General features: G+C 43.3%; 1 protein-coding gene across 5 annotated transcripts in view; it reads left to right on the forward strand.

Moving 5' to 3' along the window:
- The window catches only part of GHR (growth hormone receptor), a 215,016-nt gene that overhangs the window by 33,596 nt on the left and 159,717 nt on the right, over positions 1–21,703 (forward strand). For 3 of the 5 annotated variants that reach the window (XM_025207702.1, XM_014521342.2, XM_025207704.1), the window contains exon 2: positions 18,216–18,350. The exons of the other annotated variants lie outside the window; for them this stretch is intronic. The gene's annotated coding sequence lies outside the window, so the exon portion shown is untranslated. The remainder of the gene's footprint in view (positions 1–18,215; positions 18,351–21,703) is intronic. 5 annotated transcript variants of the gene reach the window in all.

The following is a 21,703-nucleotide window of genomic DNA, read 5'->3' on the forward strand; positions in this document are numbered from 1 at the left end:
ATCGTAAAAGGCAATCAGGTTGGTCTGACATGACCTGCCCTTAATGAAACCGTGCTGGTTGCCCTTGAGCATCATCCCCGATGCCAGCCCATCACAGATGTGCTCCTTGATGATCTTCTCAAAGAGTTTCCCCAGGATTGAGGTAAGACTGACGGGCCTATAGTTGCCCAGGTCCTCCCTCCTCCCTTTTTTAAAGACGGGGACCACATTGGCTATCTTCCAATCATCTGGCACCTGGCCCAAGCACCACGAGCGCTCGTAAAGCCGTGCCAAGGGCCCAGCAATAACCCCTGCTAGCTCCCTCAACACCCTGGGGTGGAGAGCATCTGGACCTGCTGATTTGAACATGTCCAGCCCCTCCAGAAGCACTCTAACCCGGTCCTCCTCAACCTTAGGTCTGGAGGCGTTCCCCTCGAGTCCGTCTTGAATCCTGGTGGGGGAGTGCTGGTCCGTGCACAAGAAAACAGAGGCAAAGAATTTGTTAAAGAGGTCTGCTTTCTCCTCTGACGCAACCACCAGATTGACCAGCGTGTCTTGCAGGGGCCTCACATTTCCCGGTGCCTTCTTCATCCTCCCTATATATTTGAAAAAGGACTTTTTATTATCTTTGATCTTGGACGCTAGTCCTAGCTCTATGTCCGCCTTAGCTTTCCTAACAGCCCCCCTACAGGCCCGAGCAGTGGAGGTATACTCCTCTTTGGAGTTAGCCCCCTCCTTCCACTGGGTGTACGCAGCCTTTTTGGCAACCAGGCATTCCCGGACGCCCATGCTGAGCCAGGAGGGCTTTTGGGCATTCAATATTGTGAATGAGTTCCATATTGCTGAGAAGCAGAAGCTTAAAGAAAGATTTTTAACCTTTTTTCTTGCTTAATTTCTTGTGGCAGCTCTTAGTGCCCTGTTGTGAGCCAGTACCCTGTCAGGCTCTGTGCTGTACCAAAGGCTGGGATTGGTGACAAGGAATGGACTAATGACTGTTGCTGAAGATTAGTGAAGAGATGTCTGTTATGGCTGCACCTTGCATAGTCAGTGTTATTGCTTCTCTTCTATAGTTAGTTTTTACCTGGTTTTCTGTGAATTTTTCTATGAACACAGGAGGGGAGGTGGGGGAAGGGGAGGAGCAGAACATCCCTTTGAAAAATAAGTAAAGCATTTGTGTAAGCACTAAATTTATCCTTGGAGCTGTGACAGCAACCTGTTAACAGTTTGTTTGTTTGTTTGTTTGTTTGTTTTAATTGACTAGATTTAACGTTTCTCAGGTCCTTCTAGGAGCTGTGGGTGCTTCCCCAGTGGCTAGTACTTGTCCCCTGATCTTTACTATGTGTATCTGCTTTTGAAGGTCACAGTCTGGCCCTATACCGTCCTTTACTGAGACTGTTAATTTGTTATTAGCTTCTTGGAATAACCTTTGTCATTCTTAGTACAGAAAAAAAATCCCTTTATCTGAAAATTAAGAGTATAGTGCCCCATTGTGCTGTAACTATATCCTAATTCAAGTAAAATGGAAAAGGATGCAATTGTAAATACACCAGGGGACAAATAATACAGTGAAACAATTCTGTATGTATTGGGTTCTTTACATTGGGGTAATGTTTAATCTCTAGAGTAAATACCTCACTTTGGTATACGTGGTCTAAATTTGTGCATAACAAATTGCATTATCTGGTAACCCTCTACTGAAATCCACTGTAGTGCAAAAATAATATACAGCCCTTATCATGAGCAAATATATATATTCCATCTAAGAAACAGATCCACTGGAAATGATGCTCTGTGCATGGGAAGATGATAAGGAAGGGAGGTATGCTAGGCTGCTTTTGCAAACTGCTAGCAATTTACCCTGTTTTACCAGCAGCCCTGCTGATAGCTTAATGTACATATTGAATAACACCAGGAGATGAGTTTGTGATACTCCGCAGCTGAGGGCTTTGAAGATAGAGGATCATTTGCCCATATCCACCCACAGGGTTACTGAGTTAATGCATAAGGGAAGCTGTGAAATTTCTTCATGCTAATTTGCAGCTCTGTCTTTCAGTTGCTCCTTGACAGTGGCATTTGCACCTTCGTGAACTCAGCAGAGGCCCATCAATCTCATTCAACCTGTTATTTCTTAAGTCTTCCTGCTTGATTCTTCTGCTCTGTACAAGAGTAAAGAAGTGTTACCTTCCCAGTCAGCTAACTATGACATGAATATCTGTCATCCAGGAAGAAACAAGGGATGTGTCTACACCAGCAAAAGACCACGCACTACAGTGGAGCATAGCATGCACGCTTCTTGTGTATTGCATCCCAAAAAGGGGTTCTTATTGGCTGTAGTGGCATATACTAACAAGAGAGGCCAAGACCTTTTGACACCAGAATAAGTGTAACACCAGTCACATCCTTTTACACCAATGTACTGGCATGCTGCGCTTGTGTGTGACACTCCCTAACACAATACCTAGAACACTGTTGTACATGTGTTCAAGGAGACAGAGTTAACTTTCTCAAGTGTGGAAGTCCAGTTCAGAATAGCAGCAGAGCAAAAAAGCTGACTAGCTCTCCACCTTCATAGAAACTTGTAAAGACAGTTTGTCACAAGGGAAAGAAGGGAGACTTGCTTCCGTAGCCCACTAAACTAGAGAACCAGCTTACCACCCCCTGTTTTTTTTTGTGTTGGGGCCCATTTGACATCACTTGACAGCAGGGGTGGGCAAAATATGGTCCACAGGCCAAATCAGGCCTGCCAATTGATTTTTTTAATGCAGCCTGTGGGTAAGTGGCACAACCAGCAACCCAGAGTGGCAGGCCCTGGGTGAGCCACACTTAGGCCTCCGCCTCTGCTGTAGGGTGACCACCCATCCCTAATTGGGTGGGACAATCCCCAAATGGGAACCTCAAGTCCTGGTCCCGGGCTGCATAACTCCAGGATGGCATTTGTCCCAGATTTGCAGTGTTGTGCAGGGATCGGGAAACAGTGGGTTTCCCCTTGCAGACTGGGAGTGTTCCAGTTTTCAAGGGGCTGCTTGGAGCTGCTGGGGGTGGGACGCAGGTGGCTCCATGTGCATGTGTATCTGGTAATACAGCTGGGCAGCATGTGTCCTGCCTTTCCATTTTGAAAAGGTGGTTGCCCTATTCTGCTGGTGGGTGGTGCAGTTGGTTGCTCCGGCCTCTGCTAGTGCATGGAGGACAGAACCAGGCCCACCTGCTCACCTGGCATTGCACAGCACCAGCAGAGGTGGCAGCTCCATCTCCCACCCAGTGCACATGGCAGCGGCTGCAGCTCATACCATGTGCCCCAGGTCAGAGCTGCTACCACGTTCCAGAGTGGCAGCTCTGGCTTCAGCACATGGTAATGTCAACTCCAGGTCCAGGTATGCATGGGACACAGGGCCTAGGACATGTTGAAGCAGCAGCAGCAGGTTGGAAGCCAAGAGTTGAAGCTGAAGTGGTGATGATGGGCGAAGAAAGTGGCTGGAGAGCAAGCGGGTTTGTAGCAGTCTTTGCTCACTTTTTTGCCACTGATCATCATGTCCACTGGGGTCCTCTCTTGCTGTGGGTTGGTGATAACCACAGCACCCCTTTTCAGTTGCTCACCCAGCTGTCTATTGTGGTTGACACGACTCCTTGCACTTCTGCCATCTCCTGGCTCACTTATCCACAGGGCAGCCTTATCCTCTACTCCTATCATCCATGGCTAGGGCTGCAGTCTGAACAGTCCTAAAGCTCAGGCAACACCAGCAAAAGACCAAGCAGGACAGACAAAAGTGAGGGACTCTACATGGCTGGAGAAGGTGGAAGAAATTGTAACCTATTTCAAATAGATAAGGAGGTAATTGTCTGTAAACACCATGATTGTTAACTGATAGGCACACCTATTTCTGCTGCTACTATGTTGTCTGGACCCCTCCTTTCACCAGGCAGTTTAATAAAGCACGGGGTTTTTTTTTGTTGCAACCAACTCAGGAAGATCACAGAAAGTCAGAATGTTTTTGACACTCTGGATTCCTATTTGAAATCATTCTGTTTATTTTGTGAGTCGTGTATCTGTGTATATATCTAACAGTGTTAATATTGTATGGCACTCATAAAAGGATCTTCCAGTGCCCCAGGGTGCTGTGGCACCCTGGTTGAAAATCACTGGTCTAAATCGTAGTCTGTGAGATCTCTGGAGCAGGGACCACCTTTCACTCACTGTGGTCAAAGTGCCTAGTCCAATAAGGTCCTGACCTGTGATTGGAATCATCCTTAAGTGCGACTGCAATGGAAGTGAATAAACAATTACCATTCACTGCATATGAAGAGCAACACCTCATCCATGCACTCAGAAAGCACACTGAGGATTTAGAATTGGAAACAGACTTGTCAGTGCACACTTGCCTAACACACCAACATGCATACTGGGCCTCTTATTAAAAACAACAAGACCCCACATCTTGCCACATAACAGCAGCCCATAACCTTTGGTAGAAAGATCTTGCTTCTTTTTATCATTAGAGATGAGGCACAGAAAGTAACTAAATCTCTGTAACATGTTATCACTCCTTTCACCAGGCAGTTTATTTTCCTGGAGGAAACTTGTCCCCACCAAAAACAACAGAAATAATAAAAACAAACAACTATACAGATTTTTTAAAATTTATTTAGTGTATGTGGTGTTGGCATATTGTTTCAGCCATTTTAAGGTGATGTAATCACCAGTGTGAAGAGCCTGAAGGCCACCAGGTAGCACAGTAAATGGACAACAATGTGGGATGTGCTTTGAACTAGTCCACAAGAGCATTTGTTGTCATTGTAAAGGCTCCATTGGTATAGCTTTGAGGCACAGTGGCTCTGTCCAGTTCAAAAATGGTTGAGAAGTGCCCAATAATGACATAGCCAGTTAAATCCTGATTGACTATAGGGTGAGAGATGATGTGATTGACTGGTGCTTGTGCTGACCATTCTTTGCACCATTGAGTAAGCAAGGAAAAGTCAAAGGATTTTGAAAGAGTGGACTATATTGGACGTCTTGAGGTGAGTCGAGCTCTTGGTGGGTGGAATATGCTCAGTGCACTGGCAGTGTAGGATTTTCACGGTGTCTGGCTACTAAATTTACTTCAGCATTTGTGCAGTGGAGATGAAGGGGAGCAATGTTATTGAGGACTGGTAACCATGGGAGTAGAGTTGGGCACAATGTGCCTGACAGAAGATGCATTGTAGCATGAAGGTGGGTGTCTACCAGTTAGCTGTGTGATGATTGAGCCCATACAGGGGCACAGTATTCTCCAACTGAATAGTACAGCGCGAGAACAGATGAACATAGCATAGAGGCATTGGCAACCCAGGTGGAGTCTGCAAGTTTGGCAGGTAGGTTATTCCTTGTTTTGATTTTTAAAGCAGTTTTCTGGAGATGTGATTTTATAAGTTAAGTTGTTAACTTATACAGACAATAACATGGATAAACCAAAGTCAGTGGTCCTTCCTCAGACCCTGAGAGCGCAGCCCCAATTTGGTGCTTCCCCCTCAGCACCACAGTCTTCCCTCGCTACCCTCTGTGGGAGTTTTAACTCCTCTAGGGCCAGCTAGTCACCGCTGTCAGCTGGCCCAGTGCTTCTAGGCAGGTTGTCACCTTCTAACCCTCTGCAGCTGGGCTTCTGCCCCTAAGCCATGCACTTTGTTACAGTCTCCAACAGATTTAATCTACATTTTGAGAGTTTTTCAGAAGGCAGTGATTGAGTGGGGTTCTGAAGACTTGTTCCAGCCTTCCTGAATTAAGTCACTGATGGTGGGTTCCCCATCTGTACTTCCTATCTTCCACCTTTGCTTTGGTTAGTTAAATTACAGGGACTTTATCTTATATGTACATAGATCATCTGCTACAAGAGGAGCCTTGTCTTTGAGGCTTCAGGTCCTATGGCAATACTTTGAACCTATTTGCCAGTTCATTGCAAATACATGAAGCTCATTTTACTGTGTAGATAAACTCTATGGAAGCTAGTTTCTGTGATCTTCCAAGGCTATACTCTAGTTATGCAGTAATAATAGATTCTACCAATAATAGCTCCAAAAATCAGTGACAAATAAAGCAGAGCACTTAGTGCTAGGTCTTTAGTTGCAGTAGCAATCCAAGACCACAAGCGGAATTCTGTGCTCCTTGTATAATGTGCTGCAGAAACCCCAGAGTGAAAGACCTTTCCCCAGTGTACTTAAAGCCAGGCAGGGAAACAAAAACCCATCACAGAAACGTCCTCCAACATATTGGAACAATGAATGGGTCCTCAGATTTTCTAAATTCAACTTCAAGTTCCTCTCTCCTAAACCACAGTGCTTCTCTGAGCAAAGACTTGAAAAGAATATCTGGAGTGTAGCACTGTTCCCTGCTCCATCCCTACCCACTCCTAGCCACAGCTCTGACATGGACTTCACAGTCTCTTAAGATTTTCTCAAAACAACCATACTGCTTCACATGTACTTTTCTGTAATGCTGATATGTTAGTTGGGACATGTTTTTCTTTACAGGATGTTTGCAGAGTGTGATTGCCATCCAAAGTATTCCTACTTCTTTCTCAACTGCTTGCAGCTCTATAACCAAGGCACAAACTTTGCTTAATAGAGCAGTAGCCAAGCAATCTTTTTTTATTCCTTTATGACATTTTAATAAATGCATCATCGCATGAATTATATTATCTCCTAATTATGTTGTACTGTATTGTACCATTGATTGCTGGCAGTATATAACTGTTAGAGAGAATCATTCTGAATAACATATTAAAGTCCCAGTAGTTAAAATTCAGTCTTAGGCTGACTGCTCTTATGACATCTCCTATTTAATGGCAATAGGGCAACTTTGATATTACCTGTAGTTCACTGATGGGCTTATACTCTAAGAGCTTTATCACAGTGTGTATCTTTTGTTGACTTAATTTCTGCCCATCAATCCCATGATATTTGGGCAGTGGTTGCATGTAGAGAAATGCACATTGTTTGGTGTGCTGGTGAGTGCATTTAGCAACTTGTCAAAATCCTGAAAGTGAGAAATGAATGTTAGGTTCATCAGAAGGTTTTCAAAGGACTGATTTTATGTGAATGGTGAAACCCTTTTATCCATGATCTGTATTAACTTAGCCATCCATACTGAATATATTTACCCTAACTGATTTGGAGAGTTATTCAATCACAGAAAATCTTCACTTTATGTATCTTTAAGATCTCCTTAATGCCTTTCAAGCTTCATAAATTGATAGTCTGCTACTATGTTATAGTTTTTCCTTTTAGGGGAATACTATAGCATAGTGAGAGATAATCTTACAAAAGAAAAACAGCATGGGTGTGTGAAAGCTTTGAATTACTTAGCACTGAAGAGCTGTAGATGAACAGTTACTTGTTTGTGTAAAAAAGCTTTTCTTGGGTCTATTGAATTGCAAGTTAATGTTAAAAGATTATGCCAGCAGTTGTCAACCATGTGTACGCGTACCCCCGGGGGTACTTTGGAAGGCCCTAGAGGGTACATGTGGGTAGGTGGGGACAGAGCATCATCACCCACCATCCTGTGCCTTTGCCACCCCGGAGCAGGGCTGGCAGGGGGGCGGGGGGAGGGCAGCAGTGCCCCTCTGCGGGCTGCGCAGGTACCATGCAGCCAGCTGGATGTGGTGGGGGAGTAGAGGGGGGTAGGAACAGGGGAAGCTTGCACATGGTGGCGGCTGCCACTTCCCACCACCCCATGCTGCCACAGCTCTGCATCCAGGCACACACAACCCCCACTCCCCCTCGCTCCACATCCGGCCACCAGGGGTACACTTACTAAAAAAGGTTGAAAACCCCTGGATTATGCAATTATTTGTGAAGGACTTGTTCGATCTGTATTTGGCAATGCCATGTCATTCTTCAAATGGGATGGCCTGTGACAAGAAGGCTTGTCTTGATGGGATAAACTAATTTGTATTATAATAATGGACTATTATAGTTTTTTTTTGGGGGGGGGGGCTTAATATGGAACAGATAACTGAGAATAAATTGTTGCTAGTCTAAAATATTTGTCAGTGGTGCAGCTGTCAATTTATTAAGGTGGAAGAGATAACAAAATAACACTGAATATAAGTCTTGAAATATCTATTGCTGACCTACTATATTATGTTGTACCTGAGCCTATGTGATGGTGACATCTCAAGTGTTACAGGCACATGTTGGTTAGCCATCTGAAATGCAGTTATAGCAAAAGCTCAAAGTCAGTGTATGCTACCCATCATTGCAGAGAGAGATTCCTGTTGGTCACTTCTCTAGCAGCCTAATTCCTACTCCTTGACACTGAAGAGAAGCTTTCCATGCTGATATAAAGGGGGAACAAAACCTGGAAATGATGAAGTGCTATATGGATCCAACTTCTACTTTACTGCTCTTCATCAAGAGCACAATAGTCCTTTTGTACTTATCTCTTCATCATAGATACCTACATAGACATAGCCAGATCAATATGCATCTGGTCACCTCACACTCCTTAAAGTATTTATCTGCCTATTACCCCTGAGATGTGGGGTAGTACTGTAGCTTTGGTCCTATATTCTGGATGGGAATCAGAGGCCACACAGGAAATCTGTGGTAGCTCCACGGATTGAACCTTTGTCTCCAGAGTCTCAAGTTAAACCTTAATAGCAAATCATCCTTCTTCTCTTCCACATGAAACAACTTTGCCCAGTGCAGGGGGAGTTCTTTTGTAATTAGCAGGTGCCTGAGGACTACAACTTCTATAATGTGGTGCAATTAGCTGTCATCCTCTTAATATTTTATTCTGACTTTTGAAAAAGGGTCAGAGCATGTATACTGGAATGGCCTAAGGAGAATTCTGAATCTTAGCCCTACCCTCCAGCATATCTACTACTCCGACGAGGTTGGTGTCATCTGCAAACTTGCTGACGGTGCACTCTGTGCCATCTTCCAGGTCGTTATGCCCCAGAAGAACAAGATTTGACCAAGATACTACTTGCTCCATTATGGCCCAATCCAGTTCTTGTTTGATGGAAATTTGTGTCTTGATTTCAGTCTGAGCTGGAATGAAAGCTTCATTCTAGGAATGAAACTATCTAGGAATGAGTCTATCTAGGAATGAAACTTCAACTTCCTATTTTGTCCTTCCTAGTAAAGATAACAAAGGCTGTTTTCCAAATGCAAAGGGGAGAATGGGTTAGTTAGGCAAATGTAGAGTTGCTTCAACAAGCAATTCAGGAGAGAAGAGGAAGCAGAGTCCTTGAGAGGGAAATGATTTAGTTCCAGGTCACATCAGGGGTTAAGTGATGAGACAGGGTTAAAGTGTTGGTCCTATTCATTTCACCATGCTATTGTGTGTGGAGCAGCATTTTGATTTTGAAGTTTATTTATATTCTTTAGTTGTCTACATGCCCCTGGTATTGCAGTCTATTTTGTGCCAGTGAATGGGCTAGGGTAGGCAACAGCAGGGGTAGGCAACCCCTAGCACTGGAGCATGGCACACAAAGGCATTTTGCTTGGCGCACATAGCTCAGGGCAGACAATGGGGAGGGGCCCGGTGCTGCACTGTCACAACAAGGATCGGGCCCCTCGCAGCTCTCCCTCCATCTGCCCCTGGTATGTCAACATCTTGCAAGTTGAGGTTGCAGGTGTTTTTGACACTCTGGCCAAAAACATCGTCAGCCCCTGATCTACAGTGTGTGTTTTTAATGTAAAATAGTATTTTATGGTATTATTTACCAGACTCCAAAAAGTAAAAGCTTAATGTATGTATTGTACTCAGTGGGAGGATCATATATATTTTGTTCTGGCTGTATTGTCACTTGCGTGAAACTAAGTGTCATCTAAGGTAAAGTGTTGGAAGCATGAGTTTGAGCTTTACTATGGACTTGTACCAAAGGCTGCCCCCCCAAACAACTTAAATGTTACTGGTTACCTAGTCATTCAGGTTGGGAAGTCAGAGGTCAGATTCCATGTCAGGCAACTGGCTCCCTTCTGTGTGGTTAGCTGTACAGACTGGCATGTGATGAGCTATTCAGCTTGACTGACTTTTTTTAAATGACTTGCTGTATTATTCTAATGCACTTTTAGAATTACCTTGGGTAGCATTTGATTTCATGTCTGAAATTTGATATGAAAATGGAATGAAGGTTACATTTTATTATAAATAAGGACTGCTGAGACTTCTGCTCAGATTTTTCTTTGCTTTTTGAGTTTTCCTCTTACAGTGCATTAGATTTCGTTATTTAATCTTGAATTAATTGTGCTGGTGCCTGGGAGCAGCGACCCCAATTTTAACTAGTATAAATTACAACATGGTATGGTTTGCTCTGTTTTGTAGAGCAAATCGTACCAGTGGTTAAGCTTTATCAAAGCATCAGGTGGCTTAGCTATTCCACTGCTGAAGTCCCTGGTAAATCTTCAATGGCATCCTGCAAAGAAAAGTTAAACCAGCAAGGAAAATTCCTCCTCAGTAAAATAAATAAATGCTGATTATATGGTATGTGTCCTTGGTGCCATGCTACCTTGTTTTCTGGGTGGGATGAGGGAACTGCCCTGGTTCCTGGCACACCCAATTAAGAGTCTCTCCCTCCCTCCCGCCCCCTCTTTAGATTACACATCATTGCTGGCAGCAGTTGCAGGGCCCTGCTTGCTTCTAGGTATACTCACAGAGCACGTTATAGCAGTCTTTTTTGTCCTGAAAGTATGGGTAGGAAAGAGGTGCCTCTTGAACCCTGTAATTACCATCCTTTCCAAGAGCAGACATATTTATACCTCTATGGTAGGACCTAGTCCAAAAACTCTCTGTATACAATAGTGTACAGATAGTGCTATGTAAAAACCTTGCACTATGTACCTTACATAGTGCTATAGTGCTATGTAAAAATCTTATGATTTTCTGAAGTTGAGTATAAATACACTTTTTCAGAAATGTTGTAATCAATGTCTCTAGCATTCTCTCTCTCTCTTTTTAGTAGTTTTAATGTTTTATTTAGCAGACAAAGCTATACTAGGATCCACTGACTGGAAGCTAAAGTTAGAAAAATGTAGACCTGAAATAGCGTGCATGTTTTTAACAATAAGGATAATTAACCCCTGGAACAGCTATTTAGGATAATGATTGATTCTCTATCATATTCAGTTTTTTAAAATCCAGCCTAGAAGCCTTTTTAAAAGATAGGCTACACCAGGAGTAGGCAACATTTTTGGCTGGAGTGCTAAAAAAATTTCAATGTCTACCTTGTAAGGTGCTGGAGTGCTGGCATGCCAGAAAAACAAAACTGAGGTAGGGGGTATATGCATACATATGCACTGCATATTAATATAGTTAATAATCATAAATGTTTCTCTTTTTTACCGTAAATACCAGGTTTTCTAAAAATTATAAACCTGACGACAATAAATAAAACTTAGTTTACTACCTTTGTTTGTGTGTATTCTTTTTTGTTAAGCATGTTGTGATGAGAGAGGGGGAAAAAAGAGAAAGAGAGAAAGAAGAGACCAAGAGGAGAGAGATTAAAAGAGAGAAAATAGAGAAAGAGAAAAAGGATAGGAGAGAAAAAAGAAAGAGAGATAAAGAAAGAAAAGAGAGAGAGAAAAAAAAGTAAGGAAAAAGAAGGGACAAAAATGAGGGGAGAGAGAAAAAAGGGAAAAAGAAAGAAGGATGTCCCTTGCCACCAGTGTCTCCCACTTGCCAGGGCCAAGACACTCAGGCCTCCCTGATGGTCCCAGGGTGGGGGGAACCTGGGCCCAGGACTGAAAAGGAGGGCCCAGCCAGGGCTTGGGCAGACAGACACCCTGTCCCTGGGTGGGGGTAGCACTGGGGCACTGAGCGCCAGGGCTGGGCACTTGGGGCAGGGTCCGGGCAGTGTGGAGAGAAGCAGTTGTGGGGGCAGGTGCTACAGGAAGGTTGGCCCGGTGAAGGCAGCAGCAGGAGGGGAGCAGGGGTCGGGCAGGGAGTGGGGGCTGCCATGGGGCTCCACAGACTCGGGCTGTGGTGGGCGCACCGAGTGGCACCCGAGGTGGGGCCTGGCTGAGACTACACAGCTCTGCAGGGATAGGGTGCAGCTGCCCTGCCTGCAAGGGGATGTCGCCTGGCCAGGTCAGGGCACCGGTCATGGGGTGGGGGAGAGGCGGGTTCTGGCTCAGCCTCTGTGCGCACGGTGCGAGCGAGGCAAAGCACCCCAGGCCACGGCAGTAGTCTCCTGAGCTGCAGGAGCCCCCTGGGCTCTGGGAGCAACTGCTGTAGACGGTGCTCAGGGACAAGCTGGCCAGGAGCCTGCAGCACTGTCCCTACACAGCGCCGGTCCCGGCCTCTTGAGTAGAGCAGTGGGCAAGCCTGGGGCCTGGGCAGGCCGGGGCAACCGTGGTGGCTGTTCCCAGGAGCTCGTGTGGCCAGGCCCTTGGACTGGGTGCAGCTCTGCCTAGCTCGCACTAAGCCTGGCATGCAGGGAGGCTGAGCTCAGAGCCGGACGCCCCCAGAGGCCAGCATCCTGCCCCGGCCAGGCAGTATCCACTCACAGGCAGGGCAGCTGTGCCCCATCCCTGCGGAGCTGTGTGGGCTGGACTGGGCCCCACCTCAGTGGCGCTGGCACCTGTGGCAACTTAAAAAAAATTTTAAACAATTTCCTCACACACCTCCTGGCGTGCTAGGGAAAATGTCTGTGTCACTAATTGATAAGCGTGACAGGGGTTGCCAATCCATAGCTCTAGCAAAAGTTATGGCTTTGAGAGGAAAACTCCTGCATGTGGTTCTTTGCCTGTTGTTTTTCAGGAGGTCAGAATAGATGGCCATAATGGTGCTTTAGCACTTAAAATCCATTGGGATTTCACTCTATAAATATGTGAAAACGAGGTTAAATTATTCTGTTTCTAAAAGGAAAAATAAAAGTGATCATGAGATAAAAATATCTTTGAAGTAGAAAGTGAAAATGTAAAAATATAAATATACTTTCAAGGGTGGCTTGGTTTTGTTTCTGTTTTGCTTTGTTTTCTTTGTTAATTGTAGTTGTAAAATAGCGCTGTGTGATTTTTTTTTTTTTGAAATCTAACTCAAACACTCATTTGACATGCATAGGGCAAAGAAGCTCATTTCCACTATAGCTACCTCCCAGAGAGATGGAAAACATGATTACCAAAAAGAGTTCTGTTCTGATTTGGATAAGTGTGATGTTTAATGTACAACAATTAGGAAGCACTGAAATAGAAGTTGTCTGCTGAAGGGTAGTCTAGGGTGGGTGAAAAAATATCTTACACTCTAAAAGTCAAAATATGCTCTGGCAGAAAACATTTATCAAAGCAGATTTCCTTTCATTTCTCCTTTTTGTGACTGAATCCCACTTTAAGATATACTCATGGAGGAACTTATCGCTTTTACACTATTTAAAAGTGCTACTTGGAAATAGCTAGATACTTAAGTATTTATTTATACTTTTAATATTTTAAATATAATAGTTGAATCATAGTGTCACTTTTATTATCACAATTCTACCATTTGTTAAGAAGCTCTGATAATTATCATCAGTTTCAGTTAAAAATACAAGGCCCAACTTGCTTTTACTTTATTGCTTGACTTTTCCTTAGCAATTAAGGCAAAATTGTCAATGTGTCATCTTATATTAATTCAACTCTTATATTCCATTAATTACTAAAATTGTTATCTTTTAATTGCACCCTTTTGTATAGTGCCAGTGTTTGTATGCTCTGGATTTTATAATCAGTCAGTACTTATTTGCTAAATTTATTAATAATTATATACCAATATAAATACAATCAGGTTAGCAAAAATAACCTACCCTCTGATAGTTTTCCATCTAAATCAGCAGTTGGCAGCCTTTTAGCAGTGGCAGGCTGAATTAACACAGCTCAGTCAGAAAATGGGCCGCTGCCTATAATCTGGCCATTGCTGCCACTTCCTATCACTGATTGCTGCCAGCAGCTATCACCGTCTAGACCGGGCAGGCAGGATACAATCTTTTTGAGACCAGATCTGTCCTTGGACAGTAAGTTGCCTACCTCTGGTCTAAACCATTGCTAGACTGCTTGTGTTAAGATACACGTTGATTGTTATCAAGATCTAACCAAAAAAAGTAGAACATAATAGATCTTAGAATTTATCATGTAAAGAAGTAGACCTTAAGAACAGCTTAAATCAGAATGAGCTTATTTGATGAGCTGAAAACATGGCCTGCAGATAATAGATTGAGGTGGTAGAACCCCAAAACAGCAGTATAACCAGCCTTTATGTTTTCAGATAATCTGGACTCGGAGGCATCTTTATGTAGAAGATGCTTCTACGTGAATATATTTCTCTCAGGGCAGCTTGAAGAACTGAGTGGGTCTGGAGAATGATTTGCCCGCTCCCATCCAGAGCAGAGGCAAGCTAGCATAGTGGTAGTATATAAAAGCTGCTGTTCTCCTTCCTATCCTTGTTCTTTGAATTTAAGAATGGGAGTGTTTAGGGGTGCAAGTCCAGCACCTGCTTGTTCAGTTTTTGTCTTCCATATTTGATGTGTAGGTTCTGTGGTCCTTTTCTTTCATGCAGGGAGTTGGATGTTGTATTGCTTTTGAGGTTTCTGCCCACCATTTTGTGTCATCAAATAGGCCATTGCCTTTTATGAGGATCAAATTTGAGTTAAAAAAATTTAAGAGTTTCTCAACACAGGGGAATTGGGAAAAAGGGATTCAAATTAAATAAGGGTTTGATTATACAGTGGTTTATTTAAAACCTCATTACAGTCAATTTGGCTTGGTTCGCTTCCACTTTGTCCATGAAGATGGGCTCTTAAATTTGACCCTATGCATATAGTCAGTAGCTTTTCTTTTTTCTCTGAGAGATTTTTAAAGGTCATTGCATCTACAGAGACCTGCTAATTGCATTATGTGCTTCTGCCACTGGGTCTTTTGTTTTTGACTTTTATCTTATTACAAGCTTGACAATACATATGTGATCATGTGATTCTTGCCACTTAGCCATTCTGATCTTTGTTGTTATTGCATAGGTTAACAAAGAGCTGTTGCATAATATTGCTAATAAGCAGTGAGCGAATAATTGTAAGTGCATTACAGTAGTCTCCAACTTTTGCTTTTCCTCTCTATTACCAAAACTAGTTGCAAACATCCTGTCTGAAAAATTGTAATAAAACTCAGGATGTATCATAAAATTTTATTTTACATTGTGTGAATGTATAGTATAGTCTATTAGTAAATTAAAATATCTTATGGTAGAGGAAATAGAAGTCCTGTGCAGCAGACCATACCAACATTTTCTCACAGAGGTGGGAGTACAATTAATATAAGTTTTGTTTGTTAAGAAACAGTAAAGCAAATAGTCCAGCTTAAAACATCCCCTGAATCATGGAAGCATCACTCATTTTCCATTTGTATTTTAATTCAATAGCATAAAACTTTCAGAGTTTAGAGGGAATTTTTAATATAGAGAGTGGTTAAAGGAAATCAATATTCCATACAGAAATAACATGGGCTTGTTGATACTTTACAAGTAGCAGCTTGTCTACACTATGAATATAACCAAGTCAGGAGATCTTGTTACAATGTGCTTATCCCTTAATTTAAACAGGCTACAGTTATGATTTGTAATGCAGATGAAATTATGCCCCCTAATTTGGTAAAAGCTTTGAATGCAAGCATCTTAGAGTGGTCCTATGAAAAAGGAAAATCTTGTGCTGTATTACCCTGTTACTTTGTTGTGGTATAGTACAACATACCTCAAGTCCTTGAATAGAAACCGGAAACCTTCCGGTTAATGGAATTTTGATAATTGGAAAAGCCAGCTCCATGGCTGACTTGCAAAGCTGTATTCAGTGTCCCATTGAGCGAGCTTTAGTTAAAGCACTCCTGCTGCTACTTTGAAGCATGGGGATGCTGAATGCACATGACACTGAGGCTACTGGAGCATGTTAATCAGCATGCTACAGCAGACTCGGTTAATCAAGTCTTCTTCAACATGTGCTAATTAGCATACATTGGAGCAGGCATTGGGCACATGTGTAGGTGCCCATTAATCACAGAAACTTTTTACCTGTGCTTGTTAGTCCATAAATATTCACTGCAGTATAATGCCTACTCTTAATTCTGCTGTTGGCAAAGTTCAGTCAGTGTATCTTGCAAATCAAGTGTGGGCAGGGAAAGGGTGTTCATTTTATAGGATCTGGCTAACGCCTATTCATACCTGTAGGAGTCTTTCCACTGGCACTGAACCTGATTCTCATGGAGATTTATGAGCCTACTTTATCATTGACATAATAGCTAATTAGGTGCCTAAATAAGTTTGTGATTCTCAGCCTATGTTACCACAGGGAAAGAACAAAGAATCTTATAATAATTAAGAATGAAGTTTAATTTGCAAGGAGCCGGGCACAATGATGCAAGGGGTACATGGATGACTCCAGAGAAAATATACATTGTAGTTGTAATAGTATTAGTCGCACTGTGATATAAGATGTCAATACTAAGTAATAGGACTGCATGAAGCTTCAGGTGCTGATTCAGTTCAGAGGAGATTCGGCCTGATTTGGTGGCCGAATCTTCAAATCCAATAAAAAGGTCCGAATCAATTCAAAGCTCTCTGAATTCAAAGCTCTCCGGTAAGTGGGGGGTGGGGAGCTGGAGGAAGGAAGCGGGGAGGAGACCATGGGGGGATCCCCACGAGGTCCCATCCCCTGCCTGCTTCCCCAGTCCCCCTGAGTGCCCCCAACCCCCGCCTGCTCTCCCAGCCCTTTCAATGGCTGCCCTACCCGGCCGCAGTGTCCTAGTGCCTTAAAAAAAATTGTTAAAGCCCCACACTCACCAGCTGCCATTGGGGCCTATGGGGGCTCATGGCAGAGCCCCCTCACACAGCATGGGGCAGGTCAGGGCAGTGGGATTGCCCCCCCTGCCTGGCAGCAGCCAGTGAGTGCAAGTCTTTTTTTTTTAATGTGCCCGGGATGCTGGGGCCGGGTGGGGCAGCCATTGATGAGGCTGGGAGAGCAGGCGGGGGATGAGGCCCATTTGATTTGGCTGATTCAGCAGTGGCCGAATCTTCGATTCAGAGTCAGCTGAATCAACTCAGGACAGTATTTGAATCAGCGAATCGAATCACTGTCCCCCAAAACGGCCAAACCGAAGCAAATACTAGCTGCTTTGTACAGGCCTACTAAGTAATATGTGTATATCATGAGACCCAGTTCTACAAAGACTTATGCGCACACTTAAATTTTTGTACGTTGAATGATTGCATTGACTTTAGGACAATCACCAGGTGCCAAGTTAAGCACATGAGCAGGTCTTTTTAGGATCAGGATCCATTTGACTGTATGTAATGGTGATTGTTTTGAGGTTCTGATTTTCCATGTTGGATTTTGCCAATTCTAAGGCTATTTATGCCTCCTGCTCTTGTCTTTTAATAAACACAGGGACAGAGAACTAATTTCTAATCAATATCTGCCTATGCCAATAAACTGCCTTTTCATCTCTTAGAAAATCTGCCTTCTCCTTTTTCTGACCTATTGATTCTTCCATGTTTGAAATGCAGATTTGTTATTTGCCTTAATGTTTTGTTCAATCTATATCTCCATTTACATTCATTTTGGATATAATCTTCATATTTCTGTTCTTACTGTTCAATATGTGGTGTTTTATAGCTCCTCACATGTGCTTTCTTGTTTAATCTTGATATTCTTTTATTCTTTGTTCATGTACATGAGCTCCATATTTTCCTTAGTTTCAAGCCTACCTGTTGCTGTATCACATGCATGACCATGACTTATATGATAATTACTCTTAAAAGACTTCTACAGTGCTTTGTGCTGCTGCCCTTCACAAAGCGTTGTAATGTATCTCTAAAGCCAGAGCAGCACTACAAGCAATTGTAGTAAATAATTGATTAATGAAGGGTACATATGGGGATGGGTAGAGGTATTCGGAGGAATATTGGATTCTATTGGTTGTAGGGCAGAGTACAGGACTCTTTTCAAGCCCCAACGTCTGTTCTTGAAGAGTAGAATATGAACCAGTTATGTTGTAAACTTGTCGTTCTTCTTCGTAGTTCGATTCTGAAGAATGGGGGCAGTATAGAACTCTTTCAGTGGTCATTTTGGTCAGTTCAGAAGCTGATCCACTGTCTTTGTAAGAATTATTAATTAGAGCTAACTACTACATAGATAATTGGTACTTAATGAAACTTTTTTCAAACTCTGTGATTCTGAAAAGGATTGTGCGCTATAGACGTACAGCCAAATAACATTAGAATTCTGAACTTTTCTCTACTATTAACACAGATAGTCTCTCTGGAAAGATACTGGAGCAGGTCATCGAGCGATCAGTTTCTAACACCATACAGGACAAGTAACAGCCAGCATGGATTTGTCAAGAGCAAGCCTTGCCTAACCAACCCAGTTTTCTTCTGGGACAAGGTAATGGGTTTTGTGGATGAGGTGGGGAGCAATGGATGCCTTTATACCCTGACTGGCCACCCTTCCCAGCACTACCACCAGCACCTGCCCTGTGCAGCTGAGCCTGCCCCATACCTGCCTGCTCTGAGCCCAGTCCCCCCTCCGGGAAGAGACTGGCACAGCCCCTGGCTCTGAGCCCACAGTGGTCAACCTGCTTCTGCCCCTCACACAAATCTAGGGGGGCACATGCCCCCCCATGCCTTCCCTGGGGGTGCGCAAAGTGGTGGGGAGCCTCTCCTTTCTCCCCCCCCGCCGCCCTCTGTGCACCCCCTGGATGAGCTGCCCACGGCTCTGTCCTGCTCTTCAGCCCAGGGCCACATGCACTGCCCCGGCTGAGCGGTGCCTGCCCCTGCCTCGCTCCCTCCCTCACCACAGGGGCCTCAATCTGCTCCCCCCCCACACACCTCTTCCCTCTCCTACAGTCTTCCTCCCCACACCCAAAGAATAACTGGCAGGATGCTGCTCTCCAACCTGTCCAGCTGCATTCCTGTTAATCAGCTATCGGATTGGTATCAGCTGGTATGGCTAGTTAATAATTGGCCATTGGTATTGGCCAAGAAAATCTTTATTTGTGCACCCCTAAAATTAGAGCTTTCCCATGTCTCCCTCTCTGTGAGTGATCTTGGGGCATAAGAGCACTGTGGTGTCTACTGGAGTTCTATACATCCAAGACACCCATCAGTAATGCAGACTTAACTTGTTGACATTACTGCCCTAGTTAGATTTGGCAGCAGTCAGCAGTGCTTTAGGGCAGTGGGCTGAAACAACCTCAGCTCTGTGGTGGACCGGTGCTTGTAACACAGCAGCTGTTGCTGCTGGTACTTCTCCATGCCACCGCAGGCAAAGTCCTTGTGCTGGAATGCTGCTGAAATGCTGCCAAAGTATCCCCCCTCCCCACCATCCTGGATCTGCAGTCCACCCATTGCCAACCCTTGAGCTAGAAAAGTTAAAAAAGTGGAAAGGAGAGACCATGTCAAAGTTCCTTCTGGCTGACATTAGAAATGGCAACAAAGCTTGGGAAGAGAAAGCACCTGTACTAGTTAGAACTGTACTTGGCAAGAGACATAATTGCAGATAAGGAGGTTAATTACTGTGCCGTGGGCCCTGGGAACATTACTTAAACAGCCGTGCAACAAGGAATTGGCAACTGACGTGAAATATTGTAGTGTTGGTTGTGGGAAATGGGAGGGAGGGAGGTTCCTTCCTTCTTTCTTTCCAGCTTCCTTCCAGGACTGGGTTTAATAAGAATGGACCACTAGAGCCATCATGAGTAAAATGTCCCTAATGTCTTCTCACATTCCTATGTGAAATAACTATTATGGAGTGCTTATCACTTGATATCTCAATTTGGCCATTGAATTCAGGAGCTTGCTTCTTGTTTCTGTTCTTTACCAAGTTTTTTTCTCCCTAAAGGATATTACAGTACAGGAAATGACAACATATACAAGCCACAAGTATATCATAAACTCAGATTATGTGACTTAATTGTTCTACTAAGAATGATATGAGTGGAGTATGTATCTGCTGTACTGAACTGTACAAGCATGGGTCGAATTTTCAGGTGGTGCAATTGATTTGAGCATATATGTGATTTGGTGACCCAGAAGTTTCAACTTTTTATTTTAAAATCACTGTTCTCTGAGCTAAAGGGTGGTTTTGAATGGCTTTGGTTTTGCTAGACGGCATCCTTTGATATGAAGGAACATTCTGATAGGTTGCAGTGAGAATATTGATGCAGGAATGTAAGAAATGGAGGAAAATGCATTTATACGTACGCCTAGACAGCATGCTGCTGTGGGGAGAAACCCTTTCAATCTCTGTTTGCTTATAACCTAGCAAAGCATTACTGGGAATTGTGGACATGTATTACAAATCATTAATAATGAATCGATTTTTTTTCTTACAAAACAGTGATTGTGAAAGGAAATATCTGGCAGCTGAAAATGCTGACCTAGTGGCTGCCTCTTGTAAACCAAAGTGCCATGATGCCTCCAGACTTTTCTGTATGAAACTGTAACAAACCCTGACTTTTATAACACAATTCAAGCAAGATAATGCTATGAACTATTGTGCAAAGGCCTAAGCTCTAGGTTTTCCAAGGTTACAGAAGTGCAGCTCAGCCTGTTACATAAAATTGTTTAGAAAAGTCAGCCAAAGTTAAAGATAGAAAGTCTGGATCTGTCCAAAGAAGAAAACCTCCTGATACCACCAAGGACTGGGTTGAGATATGACCTTGCTCAGTCACTGAACCAAGATTGATGTGCTGGAAATTAGGGCATAATTGGTGGACAAAATAATAAGAGGATGGGCTCAACTGTCCATCATTTTTTTATGGTCATTAACACTGAAGCCATGAAAATGGCAGACAGAAATGAGTGATTTTTAGTTCCATGGTTGCCATTCCACCAGCTTCTGCTTTATGAGGATCTGAAACACTTGGGTCTCATTAATCTGATTCTGAAAAACACCCTAGATACTCCAAGTCAGAAGGAGGCATCCATGTGAGATGGGTGTTTCTATCCTTCCCTTTTCCATTCATACCTTGTTTCTTCTTTCCCATGGTTTTTTGTTTGTTTGTTTAAATTTTTTTAAAGACTAGTCTGGCTCAGCCAGCCAAGACTGAATCTTGCAATACTGCTGCAATACCCATGGCCAAAAAGGCAGCTGAGAGCAAGATCTGAAGCAGCTCAACAATAATGCAAGTTTGCAAGCTTTTGGAATGACTGATAAGACCATCTGCTGTTTCTTTCTTTCTCTAATAGTCAGGTTGCTAAGAGTTAGAGCCAAATGGAGCTGCATTTTCCTTAGCTGTTCTTTCCTCTTCCCATTTGTTTGCATTTTGTCTTGTTTTGCTTTCAGGAAGGCAGAATCGGACTCCAACAACAACAGTAGGAACAAAAGTTTCACCCCATCTGAACTAACTTTTTTCTCTCTTCTCTGAAAAAGACAGTTACCACCATTTACATGGCTGCCAAGCAGAGGGGTTTCCTTATAAAAGTTTTGTACAGGGAAACGGATGCTGTTAAAATGAAGACTTACCCTAATACCTTATATTTCAAAAGTTTTTAACTGAGTTTCCTCTTTTTTTCTGTATCCCTAAGAAAGGGTACAAAGATATTAATGGTGATTATTTGCCTGGGACTAAGCAGGCCAAGGCCTCTGTCCTTGAAACCCTAAGCCTTGTTTAATAGTATAATGTTGTATAATTACTTGGTCTCTTGTTTGCAGTGCTGACTCTCTCGCCCATTTATTCTGTCTGAAGTAGCATAGCAGAATTTAGAGGCTTCCTGCTCTAAGGGAGTAAGGACAGGATT

The sequence above is a fragment of the Alligator sinensis genome, unplaced genomic scaffold (genome assembly GCF_000455745.1).
Source record: "Alligator sinensis unplaced genomic scaffold, ASM45574v1 scaffold663_1, whole genome shotgun sequence".
Lineage (NCBI taxonomy): Eukaryota > Metazoa > Chordata > Crocodylia > Alligatoridae > Alligator > Alligator sinensis.